Source organism: Erpetoichthys calabaricus, chromosome 10 (assembly GCF_900747795.2).
Source record: "Erpetoichthys calabaricus chromosome 10, fErpCal1.3, whole genome shotgun sequence".
Lineage (NCBI taxonomy): Eukaryota > Metazoa > Chordata > Cladistia > Polypteriformes > Polypteridae > Erpetoichthys > Erpetoichthys calabaricus.
Window position 1 is genome coordinate 117,819,769 of NC_041403.2, and position 19,193 is coordinate 117,838,961.

The 19,193-nt window shown below is 39.3% G+C and overlaps 2 protein-coding genes across 2 annotated transcripts in view; one reads left to right on the plus strand and one right to left on the minus strand.

Annotated features, from left to right (window-relative positions):
• Positions 1 to 19,193, minus strand: part of LOC114659356 (proteasome subunit alpha type-7-like) — a 592,565-nt gene that overhangs the window by 65,485 nt on the left and 507,887 nt on the right. The window lies entirely within an intron of this gene.
• Positions 14,856 to 19,193, plus strand: part of mtg2 (mitochondrial ribosome-associated GTPase 2) — a 30,896-nt gene continuing 26,558 nt past the window's right edge. The window contains exon 1 of the mRNA XM_028811801.2: positions 14,856 to 14,965. The gene's annotated coding sequence lies outside the window, so the exon portion shown is untranslated. The remainder of the gene's footprint in view (positions 14,966 to 19,193) is intronic.

Consider the following 19,193-nt stretch of genomic DNA (forward strand, 5'->3'; position numbering starts at 1 on the left):
CAATTTTGAATATATACTGCTGTGGTTCTCATGAATAAGCCTTATTTTCCATTTATGATATTGATATTTTAATGGTTCATAATATGGCAACAGTATTTCTTCATCTAATCATGGGTTTCACCAACAAAAAAGTTGTTTTCTTGATAAATAATACATTAAGCTGACAATTTTCCATTATTTCTGCTATAGAAATATTACAAAATAAAATTGGCAATTGTCAGCAGTTATTTTTTTATATTTGTTTTACAAATATACAGTGCTATAAAAAACTATTCTACCCTTGGATGTTTTCATATTTTATTGTTATACAACATTGAAACACAGTTGATTTAAATTGGCATTTTTTGATGTGGATCAACAGAATTCTCTTTAATAACTCTTTAATGTCAAAGTGAAAACAGATCTCTTCAAAGTGTTCCAAATGAATTAACAACTATAAAACAACATAACTGATTATAATTTAAATAGCTGTGTAAGTCCGTGCTATAAAAAGCCCGGGGTCCTAGAAACTATTGAAATCGTCAGAAAACAAATTGAGATGTAGAGATGTCAGGTAATTGAAAGGAACTACTCTGGGCATCTCTCTCCTAGGAGGTTTCGTTTTGCCGACGTTCTCACAACGCTTGCGTAAGAGTTTCTCTCTTTTCTCGGTGGTTTTACTTCAGCAACAGAGTCACTTCTTCCGACTCGTTAACTTGGGACCGCTGTGCCGGCTCACTGAGCTTCATGCTGTAGTAGCCTTGCACTTCCGGGCTGGACAAAGAGACATACACACTTCCACGTGTAGACGTTTAGTTTTCTGTTTCCGTGGAGGTGCGACCCTTACTCCGACTCCACCCCTCACTTCCGGGCCAGACAGACACACACACTTCCACGCGTAGATGTTTATGTATAAGAAATGCACCTTATCTGCAAGGTCCAACTAATGCCGAGTCAATATCGTGGCCTAATCTACATAATGAAGATCAAGAAGCACTCCAAGCAACTTCCTGAAAAGCAAAGGTCAGGTGATGAAGACAGGAAAATATCCAAATTATTGAATATCCAACAGAGTCCATTAAATGGATCATTAAGAAATGGAAAGAAAATGCCACAACTGTCAGTCTGCCTATAGCAGGCTATTCGCTAAAACTAAGTAATCATGCAAAAAGAAGACTAGTGAGTGAGACCAACAAGAGACCAATGATAACTGTGAAGGAGTTCCAAGCAACAGCAGAAGTGATTGGAGAGACTGTGCAGACAGCAACTATTGCCCAGACATCGCAGTTAAGAGTTTGCCAGAAGGCACATGGGAGACTCAGAAAGTTCTATGGTCTGATGAAACCAAAATTGAGGTTTTTGGCAATCAACCTACATGCCATGTTTGAACAATGCACATTATTAAAACACTCCATCCTCATCAAGAATCATGGTGGTGGCAGCATCAGGCTGCGGGGATGCTTCCCTACAGCAGGCCCTGGAAGGCTTTTGAGGGTGAAAGGAATGCAGCAAATCACAAGGAAATCCTGGAAGAAAACCTGATACAGTCTGCAAGAATCCTGCACCTTGGGAGATCTGTTTTCCAGTGATACATCAACCCCAAGTGTAAGGCCAAAGCTACACAAGAATGGCTTAAAAACAACAATGTGAATGTCCTGGAGTGGCAGAGTCTGAATCCAGGTCTCAATCCAATTAAAAATGTGTGGCTGGAGTTTTAAAAAGGAGAATAAAGAAAAATTGCAGTGTCCAGATGTGCAAAGCCGAAAGAGAGAGACCTGTGCACAAAGAATCAGGTTGGAAATGGTGCAAAAGGAGCATCTTATAAATACTGACTTGAAGGGGGTAAATCCTTATGTATTCAGTTACTTTAGGTTTTATTTTTGTAATTAATTTACACCACTTGCACAGATCAGTTTTCATCTTGACATTAAACATTCTTTTTCTGATGATTGTGTCAAAAAAGTATTGTGATTTAGTGTTGTGTAGCAATAAAAATGTGACATCTTCCAAGGGGGTCAGTTCTTTTTATAGGCCCCACTGGCTGAGTTGGCCCTAGGCATGGCCCAGATAAGTACAATGTCTTTTGCTGTTCTTTCCTGATGAGTCCCACATGAGCAAGTTCAGTATGAATTTAACATCTTGCCTGTTACAAGAAAATGGGTAAGCTGATTTGTATATTCTATGAAATAAAATGAAGCCATTTACTTTAATAGATTCTGCTGCTGAGAGCTTACTTTGCCAACCCCAATGTGCAAGAATTTCCCATATTTGAAACAAATGGATACCCACAGTCATAAACAGCTGCGGTGGCCATAGGTTTTATTGTAGACTGGTCCAAAAATAGTTGGAGCATGTGATGGAACTGTTTTAAGTATACTCCTTATTTACAGTACACTTTCCCACATTTTACAGAAGCCAAGCTATCTAGGAACACTGGCACGCAAATCTTCATGGAATGAGGACTTAGAACAGTTTCACTCAAAGCAGTCCTTCCACTTGTTTAGCACATTAACATGAATTAAGTTAATTGTGATGGCTCTGTCAGGTCCACCATTAGCCTCCCTGATTTTTTACAACTTGAAACACAACCCGTCCAGCACTGCCACTGTCAATTTGAAGGAATGCTTTTTCCTTTGCTCCATCTCTCCTAGTGGTCATGCAAAAGGCACCAAGTTGAACAGGAATACGTCTATCCATTATCAAGACTATGCCAGCAGCATCTGTATATAATTTCAACTGAAAGCGAGTCATATTTGTTATTGGAGTACAACACATGCTTAAAATTATAAATAATTAACATTCAGATCTTTATTCTAGGAGAAACAGTACAGCTGCAGAGATTCCCATGCCTGCTAAAAGCACTACACTCCGATTCCTGTCTTCACGATTTTTCTTTTGCTGGCTGTCAAAGTGGCAGTTATGCAAATGTCCAGGTCACCTCATAACAATGTTATACATTTTCAGATCAGCATGAACATTATCCTGAAGAATTTGTTGATACTGGGTTGAATTCATCCGACCCTCGACTTTAACAAGGGCCCAAGTCCCTGAACTAGCCACACAGCCCCACAGCATGATGGAACCTCCACCAAATTTGACGGTAGGTAGCAGGTGTTTTTCTTGGAATGTGGTGTTCTTCTTCCGCCATGCAAAGCGCTTTTTGTTATGACCAAATAACTCAATTTTTGTCTCATCAGTCCAAAGAACTTTGTTCCAAAATGAATCTGGCTTGTCTAAATGAGCATTTGCATACAACAAGTGACTGTTTGTGGCGTGAGTGCAGAAAGGGCTTCTTTCTCATCACCCTGCCATACAGATGTTCTTTGTGCAAATTGTAGTGAATTGTAGAACGATGTACAGATACACCATCTGCAGCAAGATGTTCTTGCAGGTCTTTGGAGGTGATCTGTGATTGTGATCACAATCCTGTGCATATGCCGCTCCTGTATTTTTCTTGGCCTGACAGACCTGCTGGGTTTAACAGCAACTGTGCCAGTGGCCTTCCATTTCCTGATTACATTCCTTACAGTTGAAACTGACAGTTTAATCCTCTGAGATAACTTTTTATAGCCTTCCCCTAAACCATGATACTGAACAATCTTTGTTTTCAGATCTTTTGAGAGTTGCTTTGAGGATCCCATGCTGTCACTCTTCAGAGGAGAGTCAAAGGGAAGCACAACTTGCAATTGACCACCTTAAATACCTTATCTCATGATTGGACACACCTGTCTATGAAGTTCAAGGCTTAACGAGCTAATCCAACCAACTTGATGTTAGAAATAATCAGCATTGAGGAGTTACATGCATGCAAATCAGCAAAATTACAAGGGTACCCAAATTTTTGCACAGCCAGTTTTTCACATTTGATTTAATTTCATACAACTAAATACTGCTTCACTAAAAATCTTTGTTCAGAAAACACCTCAGTACTCAGATATTCCTAGGAAATGAAAGACATACCACTGTTATCTTTTTTTGTTGAAAGTAGAGTTATACTCTAATTATTATGGTGGCTGAGAGGGGATCCCAAACTTTTTCATATGACTCTAGACAACTGAAAACAAATATACACACAATATGGTCTAAATACACACCGAAATGACTAAAAAGGAAGAAAACTTTAAAAAGAAAGAAAACGTCTGACTTGGTGGTCCAAGTCCCAGTGCGGCATTCTACAGGTGTATTGCTGTTTGTATAAAGAAGCCCCATTTGCATTTCTTGACACATTCCTGGGGGGCGGCACGGTGGCGCAGTGGGTAGCACTGCTGCCTCGCAGTTGGGAGATCTGGGTTTGCTTCCCGGGTCCTCCCTGCGTGGAGTTTGCATGTTCTCCCCGTGTCTGCGTGGGTTTCCTCCGGGCGCTCCGGTTTCCTCCCACAGTCCAAAGACATGCAGGTTAGGTGGATTGACGATTCTAAATTGGCCCTAGTGTGTGCTTGGTGTGTGGGTGTTTGTGTGTGTCCTGCGGTGGGTTGGCACCCTGCCCGGGATTGGTTCCTGCCTTGTGCCCTGTGTTGGCTGGGATTGGCTCCAGCAGACCCCCATGACCCTGTGTTCGGATTCAGCGGTTTGGAAAATGGATGGATGGATGGACACACTCCTGTTGAATGATTTTTTGCCTGAAAGTCCTCATTGTTAGTGTGTCAGAGAGACAATGTGCACCATTGTTCACAATGACACTCAGTTTTGTTTTAATTCTCTCCTTTGCTACGACCTCCAGGGGGTCCAGAGTGTCTTCCAAAACTGAGCCTGGACGTTTAATTAGCTTGTTGATTCAGTGTGCCTCTTTTGAACTGAAGTTAACTGCCCAGCACAGCACAATGTAAAAACTGCACTGGCAATCACAGAGTTGTAGAAGATGTGAAGGATATCACTTCTCACATTAAAGGAATGCAGTCTCCTAAGGAAAATGAATCTGCTCTGCCCTTTCTTATATGGGAGCTGTACAGCCTGTTATTTATGTGGACCCCCAAGTACTTGTAGTGCACCACCTCTAGATCTACTCCTTGAATAGTGACCGGGCGTAGACGCTTTTTGGTATGGTGAAGAGTCAATAACCAGTTCCTTGTTTTTGCTGATGTTAAGTTGCAGACAATTATTTTTACACCAAGAAATTCTCCACCTGACTCCTATGCTCTGTCACATCCCCTTTATTGATACACCCCATAAGTGCAGAATCATCTGAGAATATTTGTGAGTGACATGGCCTGGTGTTATATTTGTATTCAGAGACGTAAAGTATGAAGAGAAAATGGGACAGGACTGTTCCTTGTGGTGCACCAGTGTTGCTCACATCCATATCAGAAACACAGTCCTTGAGTCTCACAAATTGTGGTCTGCTCGACAGATAGTCCATTATCCAGGACACCATAGGCTCATCCACCTGCATATCTCTGAGTTTACCCCTTATCAGGGATGGCTGGATGGTACTAAAGGCACTGGAGAAATCAAAAAACATAATCTTCACAGAGCTGCCAGCTTTGTCCAGTTGAGAATAAGCCCTGTGGACCAGACAGATAATTGCATCCTCTACTCCACTCTTTGTCTGTATAGGCAAACTACAATAGGTCCAGGTGGTCTACCACAAGAGGACTCATATAGTCCAGACCTGACTCTCAAAACTGTTCATAATGTGAGACATAAGTGGCACTGGTCTGTAGTCATTAGGTGAAGAGGCACCTGCCTTCTTTGAATGAGGAATGATGCAGGATATTTTCCAAAGTACAGCCACTTTTTGAAGCCTTACGGACAGACTGAACAGATGTCAGAGGACACAACAAAGTTGGTCAGCACAGGCCTTAAGAACTTGAGAACTGATTCCATTTTGACTTTCAACTTTTCCTGTGTTTAGCTACTTCAGTTGTCTCCTTACTTCATCTTCAGTTATGGACAGTCAACACTGATGCTTAGAGGTGGACTTGTCACTGGCCATCCCAGTTGATGTGGTAGAAGTTGTTGATATAATTGTGATGGTGCGGGGAGACTGATCATTGGAAGATGGTAGCAGTGGGAGGGAAAATCTATTAAAAGATTGGTTCAGGGTGTTAGTTTTGTCCACATCCCCTTCTAGCACCTGAGCCCTGAGTTGCTTGAGTCCCGTAATTATACCCAGTCCATTCCAGACATCCTTCATGTCATTCTGAGTGAGTTTGTTTTCTATTTTAGCATTGTAAGCTTCCTTTCCTTCATTTAGCTTTTTCTTTACCACTCGCTGTGTGTCCTTCAGAGCCTCTTTGTCACTGGATTTCCTATACTTTTAAGCAGATGGAATAAAAAATGTTTGTATTACATTTAGCATTTAATCACCTAAATGACCTGAAAAGTCAGATGAAATGTGTAACATGTTGTAATGATTCAGGTCCTCAACTAGTTTTAGTCAATGCTGTTTGCAGCTTCAATTCTACGATGTGAAGTTACTTAATTATATATTGTAATATTTCACACGGGTGTCAGAGTGCTGTGAACATTAGTGCTGCTACGTTATAGCAGTGGAGTCCTGGGATCAGTAGCTGTGTGGAGTTTGTGTGTTGTCCCCTTATCTAAGTGGATTTCTTTCCCAGTGTTCCAGTTTAACTTGAAAATCTCAGAGATCTGCATGTCAAGTTAACTTATATCTCTAAAATGTCCCCATAGGAGTGTGTCCAGGGTTGGTCCCTGTTTTGTGCCTCTGTTGCCCCATGGACCCTCAGCTTGATTAAGTGAGTTTAGAAAGTCACAGATTCTACATTGCACAATTTCACCCTAGACAGAATTTAGCATATAATTTTATAATACGAATAACATAAAGAACAAGCGAATTCCACGTAATTGTGAATATAATATGGTGAAGTGGCTTTGTGCCCTTTTTCTTTTCATGCATATTTGGTGGGTTACACATATATTTGAAAAAAAAGATAAAATTACCAAGTCAGAAAAAAATTATTTTAGAATGTTGATATATATGGGTGGTGTGTCCAATTTTGTATGCAATGGCTTTTTTAACATCTGACCATACTCTTTAAGATATTTTTTCCTCAATTACTGTACATCCTTAAACATACCCTGAAGAACATCTGTGCTTAAAATGAAACTTTCATGACCTCTAGTGGCAAATCTATGCAGTACACTGAGCTTAACAAAACTTCAAAATCTATCTGAGGTCTGCAGACGGTCCACAGCCTATCAAAGAATAACTTGGAAAAAGCCAGGGACCAACTCTGAACAAGGCAGCAGTGCACCACGGGGTCAACTGACTACCAGTCTCACATATGGTCGATTTGGAATCATCAATCAGTCTAAATGACACGTCTTTGAGGGGGGTGGAGGAAAACCTACACACACAAAGGACATTCAGAACCCGCACAGACGACGATTGTGTGCGGAATTTGAGCCCAGATAGCCGGATTTGTAAAGCAGCAGAGCTAAGCACAATGCCCTTGTGCCATCCTTAAAGGAACTGTTCACACAACATGTAAAAGTTCAGTTACAGTACCTCTTATTTTTCAAATGCCAATGACTGAAGGGAAGACACAATCCATCCCTCAATCCATCTTCCAAAAAACACTTATCCAGACCAGGAAACTGGGAAAGATAGAGCCTATCCCAGCAAGCATCAGATGCAAGGCATGGACAATACCTGAACAAGGCGTCATTCCATTACAATGGCCAATTTAACACCACCAGTCCACCAAAGCTGCATGTCTTTGGACTTTGGGAGGAAACCGGAGCATCTGGAGGACACCCATGCAGCACCACACACATGTTCACAAAATGGAACATCTTTAATTATTAGAAGCTGATGCAGAAACAGATCTCATGTGAACTCTCAAGCTGACATTTGCTGGAATTTGGAACATTTCATGGTCATATAACAGCAAGTTTGTCAGCGTTAAATTAACATATGAAGTACATAAATTGACACACTCTTTCCATGTATATACTATAACGGTTACTTCAACACTGTAAGAGTAATTGTAATCCTGGCAGTTTTGCTGTGTATGGTGAATTCAGGGCAGATATTCATTTACTTTTTATCATATCAGATTCATCTCCATCTGAGTAGCCTGGCTCACTAAACTAAACTATGCTCAGCAAATAAACTTCCTGCTGCCTCTTAAATGAGTGCTGTCTTGTTTGTATATTATTATTGTGAGGACTGAATTCAACAAGCACTTGAAAGCATGCCTCCAATAGTTGGATGAACTGGTTTTTTTTTTGGTGTTTATTCAACCTTTCTGCTTTGTAGTAATTTTTTATCAGCCTCTTTGAAGTACATTTCATTAAACTGGGGAATTCTTATTTTCTTAATTCTAAATAAGTCAGTATTATAAAACACTACATCACTGCAGACATACACCCATCCACTAATTTCCCAACCTGCTTATCCAGTTCAGGGTCATGGGGTGAGGGGCAAGGCCTATTTGGGCAGCACTGCAGGTAAGATGGGAACCAGACGAGTCCATAACAGGGCACACTCAAACAGTTGCCATTTAAGCTTATACATCTGTCTTTGGGATATGGCAGAAAACTGAGACACACACACGGGTAGAACATGCAGAGTGCACAGAGGGAGTGCTCCAGACACTGGAAGGCAATACCAGCAATATTAATATATGAAGTGCATTTTCATGTAAAAAGTGTGGCTCCAAATACAGAAAGTAAAGGAAAGAATTACAAAGAAAATATAGAGAAAAGCCAAGCAAAATGACACCTTTTATTGGCTAACTAGAAAGATTACAATATGCAAGCTTTCGAGGCAACTCAGGCCCCTTCTTCAGGCAAGATGTAATACAGAAACTGAAGTTTCCTATGTTTATATACACACTCTAGGACAAGAAACAACATTGGTAAATATTTAAATGAGAGATTTTGTATGTAAAAAATTAATAGATTCATTCAGGCTAGGGTTAATTTAGCAAGAGAGAAAAGAACAATGTATTGTCAAGATCTCTGGATAAGATAACTGTCCAACAAAGTCTTGAAGTTTGTAATGAGTTTTTTCAAAACAATGTGGATCTGTAGACAGGTTGTCTGTCATTCTGAGAGATGTAAACAGTCCTCATATCTGGCCATAAAACTCTTGTCTTTATTCAATCCATGTTGTAAAGTATTAAATTTTAGCATGAGTTTAACTTCCCATGCTAAAATTTAATACTTTACAACATGGATTGAATAAAGACAAGAGTTTTATGGCCAGATATGAGGACTGTTTACATCTCTCAGAATGACAGACAACCTGTCTACAGATCCACATTGTTTTGAAAAAACTCATTACAAACTTCAAAAGACTTTGTTGGACAGTTATCTTATCCAGAGATCTTGACAATACATTGTTCTTTTCTCTCTTGCTAAATTAACCCTAGCCTGAATGAATCTATTAATTTTTTACATACAAAATCTCTCATTTAAATATTTACCAATGTTGTTTCTTGTCCTAGAGTGTGTATATAAACATAGGAAACTTCAGTTTCTGTATTACATCTTGCCTGAAGAAGGGGCCTGAGTTGCCTCGAAAGCTTGCATATTGTAATCTTTCTAGTTAGCCAATAAAAGGTGTCATTTTGCTTGGCTTTTCTCTACATTCATAATGGCTAACACGGTACAACACCCTAGTACTAAAGAAAATATATAAATAGAATTAGAAATGTCTCACCATTTTCAGGACCCTGCATAACTGGAAGGTGACTCTAAAAACTTTGAGGTGGTAGGAAGGTATGAGGAACCAATTAGTCATCTCAAAACATGTCCACAAAAAGAGAGACAGGTAGTGACAGTGGTGCAAGGTTCGTTCCTGGAGCAGACACTCTTGTACAGTGTAATGTCGACTTGTGTCCACAGGTGGGCAAAGTCACTGGAAGGGTGCAGAGGCTCTTAGCCAGAGTGTGTGTGTGTGTGTGTCTGGGGGGGTGAAATCTACATGTCATTGTCCATATTAGAACAAGTGACACAAATAATGGAAGGCTATCAGTTCTGCAGTCAGTTTAAACAGTTTTGTGCCAAGCTGAGATACAGAATTCACAAGGACTGAGGACATTAAAATACTGAATACTAGGGAGCTCCGCCCCCATTCGCTTCACTCGCCAACCCCAGTGTTTGGTTTACCGGATATACAATACAATTGATTTTTTGTATAGCCCAAAATCACACAAGAAGTGCCGCAATGGGCTTTAACAGGCCCTGCCTCTTGACAGCCCCCCAGCCTTGACCCTCTAAGAAGACCAGAAAAAACTCCCAAAAAAAAACCCTTGTATGGAAATAATGGAAGAAACCTAGGGAAAGGCATTTCAAAGACAGACCCCTTTCCAGGTAGGTTGGGCGTGCAGTGGGTGTCCAAAAGAAGGGGGTCAATACAATACAGTACAATACATAGAACAGAATAAATCCTCAATACAGTATAAAAATAAAAATTCTAGAAGTAAGGAGTAGAATTTCACATTAGATGATATCACATAATATGATTTGGATTTGTTTTAAGTCCTGGAGACCTCATTCATCAAGCTGCCTCCCCCATTTTGCCATTCCACATTTGAAATAGCGCTAATCCGATGAAAGGACCCCACATTCTCACGTCCCCATTCATCACGGATGAGTTTACCTTAGGCAGGCAATCTACAATTTAAAGAGATTGTTATTTTCTTGTGAATTGTTACATATGCATTATTTTCACTTTTACTTTAAAAACAATACTTGTTTCTTTATTTCCTACCTCGCGCGTGGTTATATCTCTTTCTTCCCAGACGTATAATACTGCTCGTGTTGTGAAGGGTGTTGCGGCTGAACGTACGCTAAGGATATGCCTTTGGATCATTTGCTGTCTTTTTGCTGCTTGCTAGCTGCCTCTTCTGCCTATCGCATTTCGTTGTTTTAAGAGCTGGTAGCACATGATGCTTGCCTGCCAAAAGCAATCCAACAACTGCTAGCTTAGAGGTCTATTGACTTGTTTTAAATGATGGCTCACTGCCTGGTCTCGCATGACGTTGTAAAAGCAATACCTGTCTTTTATTTCTGGCCGCGGGTGTGGTTGAATTCTTTCTTGCAGGATGTATAACGCTGCTCGCGTTCGGTTGGGGCAGCTGCTGTCTCGCTGCCCTTCGATCTTTTTAAAGCCTGTACAGCCGCTATCCTTTTTGTTACGGCCCTGGGACAATCTCTTGGCACCAAGTCTCATGTTTACGGTCCCCGCGAGACGCACCATGGCAAGTCTCCTTGTTCTTGTGGGTCTTTAAAATGTCTTTCGAGATTATCACGTATCGTAGCCTTGCATTTGCTTTCCATTCCAGGATTTTCTTTTATATATAGAGAGACATGGCTCATGCTTTGGAGTACAATAGAAAGGTACAGAATTATGGGACATTAGGACTCTTTCTGGAAAAGACTGAACCTGTTCTGCTGTGATGGTTTACATTTGAACAGAAGGGGTGACAATATATTGGGGAAGTGTATGAGTAGGTTACTCCAGGACTGAGGGCCAGGGAGTTTAGGACAGGCAAAGTTTAGATCTTCACATCAAGGGATGAACCGCAGTGGAATGACAGATACATATAGTAAGTTCATTTCTAGTGCAAGGTTAAAGTGCTTCAAATTAACTGTCCTTCAGATTGTGTTTTAATTGAATTATCCTCATGATTACCTTGTATCTTCGTTTGGTGATCTAAAAGCATTTTTGTTTGGCCACTGAAAAGACAAACGAACAAGTTAAAGAATGTTATTATTTTTGAAACTTAAGTCATGATAGTGATATAAGATAAGAAAAACATACAAAATTACTTAAAATACAGTGCCTATAAAATGCATCTACCCACATTTACTTTAGGGTGGGGTAGCGTGGGAGAAATCAGGTGAATTAGGAACATAACATTATTGTCATCTAGCACTATCCATCCATAATCGAAAAATGGATGTATTATGGCACAGCAGTGCATTTACCTACAACAGGCTGTAAAAGAAAATGGATTTAGTCTGCAAAGATGGAAACACAAAATAGTCTTAGAGCTATGATTGGTGCTTTATGTGATTCTGTCTAATAAAAACTAAATGGTTATAATAAAATATTGAATAAATTATTGCACATTTTAATTTGTAATTAAGTTCCAGTTATTAGTCTTTATGAAGACCATAGATAAAAAGTCTGCGGTGGGTTAGCACCCTGCCCAGGATTGTTTCCTGCCTTGTGCCCTGTGTAGGCTGGGATTGGCTCCAGCAGACCCCTGTGACCCTGTGTTCGGATTCAGCAGGTTAGAAAATGGATGGATGGATAGATAAAAAGTCCCAGCTACTTTTTGGTATTATTACTTCCTTGGTGCTCCTGCAACAATGTTTCCAGTGATTTTTGTTATGTCATAAACGATGCAATTACATTGTCTTGGAAAGGTAGACATTTCTTTTCTTCACTGGCTGTTTTATAGAGGCATTTTGGAGTTCAATCAAAAATGAAACATCAGCAAAAATAGGTGTGGAAATCACACATATGACTATGTAAAGTCAGAATGCATTGTGAAAATATTTAAAACAATTAGGAAAGTACACTGATATTATATACTGTATGTCCAGCTCACATTGTGATGGAGTGGAAGCTCACTGAGGGACAGGGGAAGAGGGTCATCCCTGGAAGACATGGAGGGCAACATTACAAGACTACCAAACCTGTGGCGTAACTTGGGAAGAAGCAACTCAACTGGCCACTGACAGAGCCAGAAGGTCATCTCTTGCTGCTCGATGTCCCAATAGAGTTGGACAAACTAAGGACTAAGGATTATATACTGTACATATGAATATAAATAAAGAGATCACCTATTGTACACAAGAACACTGTATGTTACCATGTTTTTCCAGATGGGCCTTAAATTTGTGTTGTCTTAGCACTACCTTCCCACACTTAGGACAATGCCAGTAAGCCCTTTTCTGCTCTTTCACTTCTTTGCAGAAGGAAGGAATGAATAAACTTTTCTATCAGCCAAGAACATCAGTTTCAGTGTGCACTTTACCTTAAAACACAACAGGTATTAAAAAACAGAACCTCAGATTGTGGACTTGGGGGTCATTTATTTCACCAGACTCAACTGGAATATTAAAATTACCTGCATTAAAAAATTTCTTTAAAATTCCTCTAGTAAATGGTATTGTATATCCAATTCGATTTTTACCAGTTGGTGGGTTACAGTTCCTGCTTTTATGCCCCTATAAAATTAGTAAACTGCCTATAAAGTTGTCCGCTTTTCATCAGCAAGTTTTGTTGAGTTGGCGTTTGACTTACAAACATAATTTTTCTCTGCATAGTTTTTTCCTGTGGAACAATCGACACATTACCACAAAATAAAATCATTATTCTTATATAAAGGGTTTAATAACAATATATGATTGGTTCACCAGTTATTTGATAATAATCTTATGAATGCCTATTCTGATTTTTGTTTTAACATTTGGTAATATTTCTTCAATAAGAGAATATAAAATGGTTTGTGACTCTATCCCAGATGTTTCTTTCATCAATTAAAAGCAGTCACACTATGATAGACACTTTCTCATTTGACGGATTTTCATGATCTTTAAATGGAGTTAACATATTGGACAAGTGTTGTAATAATAATTTTATAAGGCACTTATTAGTTTATAAATTCTACCTTCCAGTAATTTATAAATGGTCGGCTCAACAAATAAAAACTAGTCACTCTATATGGAATTTTTCTTGTTTTTTTTGTTTTTTTTTTATAAATAACAAAATTTGAGAATTATTGTTTAAAATATTGCATAAATAGTACCCTGTTAGTAAAGCCCTCTGTAAGTTCCTTGAGGTAAGTGAAGCTTGTGTATTCTGTAAAAGGACTATACAGTCAACTGAACATTTATTTTTTCATTGTGTATTTATTACTTCATTTTGGTTCAACCTTTTTCTAGACTTGCAAAAAAGAACTGGTAGAGATTTACCCCTTTAAAGTTCCTACAAACTTCTATGTTTTAATAAATCCTCCTTTAACTCAGACAGTGTATTATTAACTTATTTTACTCGATACATTTTACATACACAAGATGAGACTCTCCATAAGGATCCCATAATTTATAGTTTTTGTACGCACTGACTTATTGAATTATTCCCGACTTTAATAAGTTTTCGATCACGACAAAACAAAAAGTTAAATACGGCTATTGCTTTGTTAAGGTTTTTCAGCTTCATTTAGCGTTAATATTTTATTGTAATGGCTAATTTATGTTTTATATTATATGTTTAAAATGGTAGAATATCCATGTTATACATTTTTGGATGTGCAAAGTATTTAATAAGCTTCATTTTTGGAAGAAAAAAAAGTCTCCAGAACCTAACCTTTTCAACACAGGAAGTACGGAACACTTCCTTGCGCTTTTCAGAAGAGGGTTTAACGAGAAAGAAATCGCTATAGACAGCAGGTGCCAATATTTCAAATATCTATTAATTTTTAACAGATATAAACCATATGTACCATTTATTCTGGTCGAATAAATCGACTTTTAATTTTGTGTAAAGAGACTAACACATACAAAGTCCGGAGATTTCACAAGACACAACCTCGCTACTCTTTAAAGCTGTTACGGAAATGACGTTTACATCTTGCCTGAAGAAGGGGCCTGAGTTGCCTCGAAAGCTTGCATATTGTAATCTTTCTAGTTAGCCAATAAAAGGTGTCATTTTGCTTGGCTTTTCTCTACGGAAATGACGTATAAATAGACGCGCATCCTAAGCTAGTTAACATTGTGATTCGATGCGCGTCATCGTGAAAAAAATCACATATGCATTTAGCTAATCTGTACTTAAAGCTTTGTGCTGAGTGAAGAAGAAAACACTTAAACAAAGGTATATACAGTTAAGCGCTCCTCCCAGTCACCTCCACCTCCATGCAGTTTACGTCATCGAGACGCTAGATTCGCAGGGCACTCTGGGCAAACGAGTCCATACGGGGCACGTGAAGAAAGTGCCCGGTGCGGTTATGTTTGACTTGCTGGAAACATCTTACATGTTCAGGTGATACATTACAAGGTAATTAGCAATATTTCAGAATTATAGTTATATCGTTTATACTGCTGTCGGTGGTGAACCAAGGCATATTGTCAGTCGATGTTTTCATTTACGCCATGTGTCCCAAATAAAAAAATGTTGGTAGATATGCGTAACTGGTCATTATGACTGTTTGTATATTTTTCAAGTATGCGAATTAAAGAGTGATGAGTTATCATTATCAAACTCGCGTGCAAATGTTGCTTTAGCGTATCATTCTTAAACCTGCAGCGCTGGGTGCCTGGGCTCGCTTACGGAAACGTCAAATGGGCTTATTTGGAATCGCCGTTTCGTTTTAACCTGCTCACCTTTGGGGATGCAAGAGTATAATCCATAAACAAACCCAGAACAAGGTATCTGTGAGGCGACAGTCATATCCACTGCGCCAGCGTGCGTCCCTAAAGGTCGTCTTACTTTCGTTGAAATGAGAAGCTTTGCTGTAAGTCATCAGATAAATTTCAAACTTTTTATATTGCTGAGATGTTTCGTTACTCTATCACTTTGTTAAATCCTTTAAAGAGATGATACCTACCATTCGCCAGTAATGAACTATGCAGTCGCCGGCTGTAATTGCCCGTGATAATTAATACAATATATACGGGTATATGGTTAAAACAGTTAAAACTCTTCTAAGTTTACTAGAAGACCATGTATGTGTTGCTATGTTTAATACACAAGCAGCTTTATAGATTTTAAACTGTGTTGCGCGAAACCTAGTAGTTCCGTGATCCATCAGTCATACTGCCTTATATCAACTGTAGCTGCTGGGACAACGAGTGGCGATCAACGGATAAGTAGAATTTGACGCGACTGTGGCTGCATTTCATGCCTCACTGATCTGAGCTCACCCAGACCAGAAAGCGGAGGTCCCGCTGTCTGTCATGATAGTTAAGGGACGTCTGTGTTGTATGATGCATGTCGTATTTGTAGTCGTGCGCATTAACTAAACTAATTGCATGTAATTAATAACGTATTAATTTTACTGTGGTTATTTATTTTATTTATGTATTTGCCAATACCTTTAAACAACTCAAGTTCGATTATTTTTATTTGTATTACATGTTCGCTGGTTTTCGTAAAATCAGATTTTTAGAGACTTTGGGATCATCTGAGAAGAGAAATAATTATATTCTAATCAAACAAAAAACAGATACAGATTGGAACATGTTTGCTACCTTGCAATCATACTTTGGCTTTGGAAACAGTTTAACATATCACTCCGGGAACCAAAAAAAATATTTGACAGTTTTAATAAAGCAGATGGCCGAAAGAAAAAATTAGATACAAAGAATTGAAAATAATTTCTTTGGTAACTTCATGACTTTACTGTTCAAATGGATGAGGCCCAAAAGAGAAATGAAGACTACAATTTTAAGCAACTGAAATTTATTGCAATTAATCATTTACAAAATGTTATTAGTTAAATTTGAAGACTATTTTCCTGAGAGTCAGGACTGAAGATGTGAGGATTCTCGATCAGTTTAATCTCAATTAACAAGTAAACAATTAACTTTCATTGAATAAAGAATATATGTTGGATGATTTTTCCTCAGATGTTATGCTCAAACATTTGAAGACTAGTTTACTTCTTGATAGGTTAAAAAATTGCAGTCAATGTGTACTTTTAAGTCAGTAAGAATTTAAGATCCTCGTCCAGTCTGCTTCTACATTCTTATGTGAATGTAGATTTTTGACTGTCAGTGCAATGAAAACAAATGATCAAAATATGCTTAATACTCTAAGGCATCTGCATTAAGGCTATCTTTAACAAACTATACACCATATGTTGATAATTTGTATCATAAAATACCAGCACATTCTTTTCAATTACATTGCATACCTGAAACAGTTTTTATTGTTTAATTTTTTCATAAATATATACTTTATATGCAGATATTCATAAATATTTTCTTGATTAAAATATTTGTCATGTAACTGTTTACTTTGCAGTTTCCTATTTTAATTCTTCATAGGGGTTCCACAGATCAAACTTTTTTGTATATTGCTCCATTATGCCATAAAGTTTAAGAAACACTGCTTTCGAGGTTTTACATTTTACATAATCAAAATCATTGAGTCAAACTACAGCAAGTTTAACAAATTGCATGTGGTGTGCCTGAAGCTGGAACATTTCTAGGAACAGGTGAGCTCTGTTTGAATACTTAGTTTTGTCTGTATAAAAGCCGTTTCATTTTAACAACCTTCTTATTTGTCAGCTTAGCAACAGCAATTATAGAAGTGGGATACCTTTCCCCTACAGGTTGACCATGCAGTGCCAGTTTACCTGCACTGTCTTCCTTTGTTCTTTCATCAACTATCACCATATTCTGTGGTTTCTCAATGGAATCACTATCTATCTATCTATCTATCTATCTATCTATCTATCTATCTATCTATCTATCTATCTATCTATCTATCTATCTATCTATCTATCTATCATTATTAGAAAAAAAATTGTCTGTTGTTAGTGTAGGTGTGTGCATGTATGTGTCCTGTAGTGGACTGGCTCTCTCTCTGTCTGTCTAGGGTTGATTCCTGTTTTACACTCAGTGCTGCTGAGATAGGCTGTTTCACTGTGTAACCTTGAACTGAAGTAATGTTGAGGAACTGGATGAATGGATAAACATTTCGAAGTAATATTAAAAAATACTAGCCAACCCACGGTGTAGCATACTCCACATAATTATGTATTGATGGGTGAACACTTCCTCAAAGACACAGTTGTCCAAATGGGGTGGGTTTGAGAATACGACTGTAGGTGAATGAAAAGATGGAACTCTGGAGAGGGCAACATACAATTGTCCATGACTGAAAACTGGAGGACCGCCGACGCGCCTCCACCTCCCAGAGCGAGGGACGGGGCTGGACGGCGCTCAGGCGCGGAGGGTGGAACGGGGGGAGAGGGGAAGGACGCCCATTCCGTCCCCTCCACCCCAGCCCCCCCGCAATTCTAGTCTGCTGATTTCTTAGTCATCGTTTAGTACGCACTGCCTGCTCATGTGCCCGCCCCCAACTCCTCACCTGAGTTGCTTTCATCTGTGTACAGTCCACATGCACCTGTGAGTCACGTTGATGTTTCATTTTGCAAACACCACCTCAGTTGTTTTCGTCTCTGCTACAGTCCACATGCACCTCTGAGCCACGTTGACGTTTCATTGTTCTTTGTGGTTCCGGCTGCTTTTCTATATATAATCCACCAAGTCAACCGACCACGGTAGTATCGACGGGGGGTGTGTACAAAGGGTAGGGACTTAATCAGTGCTCGCGTATGACCTGCACTTCCTGGGAATTCCTTGCCACTTGTCCCTCTAAGAAGTTGGACACCGACCGCACGGGGGTCGCGTAAATATTTAGCAGGTGGGAGTCTCGTTCGTTATCGGAATTAACCAGACAAATCGCTCCACCAACTAAGAACGGCCATGCACCACCACCCACAGAATCGAGAAAGAGCTATCAATCTGTCAATCCTCTCCGTGTCCGGGCTGGGTGAGGTTTCCCGTGTTGAGTCAAATGAAGCGAAAGGCTCCACACCTGGTGGTGCCCTTCCGTCAATTCCTTTAAGTTTCAGCTTTGCAACCATACTCCCCCCGGAACCCAAAGACTTTAGTTATCCGGTCGGCTGCCCGGCGGGTCATGGGAATAACGCTGCCGGATCGCCAGTCGTCATCGTTTATGGTCGGAACTATGATGGAATGTGATCGTCTTCGAACCTCCAACTTTCGATCTTGATTAATGAAAACATTCTTGGCAAATGCTTTCGCTCTCGCTCAAATTGTTAGTGGGCGGAGCTCTGGGCGTGGCTCTCTGAGTTGTCGGTGGGCGTGGCTCTCTGAGTTGTCGGTGGGCGTGGCTCTCTGAGTTGTTGTCGTATCCCATGGTCTTAGAGTTGGTGGGCGGGTTTCTGTGAGTTGGCGGGCGTGGCTATGTCGTGCGTATCCCATGGTTGTCTTCTGTGCCCTGTTGGCTTAGTGAATTATATATATAGATTTGAAAATAAACATTTTGTTTACTTTACAAAAGTAGTTTTACATTTTAGTGCCAATAAAAGATGTTTTATGTGGTAGATTTTAATTATTTATGTGGCTGATACCATTACAGTAGAGTCTCGTTTATCCAACATTCTGTATTATTCGACGTCCCACTGCAAAAAAAAAACCAAAAAAAAAAACGCATCAATCGGTAACAAGAACTGCAAGTTGTGAGCGTGAGT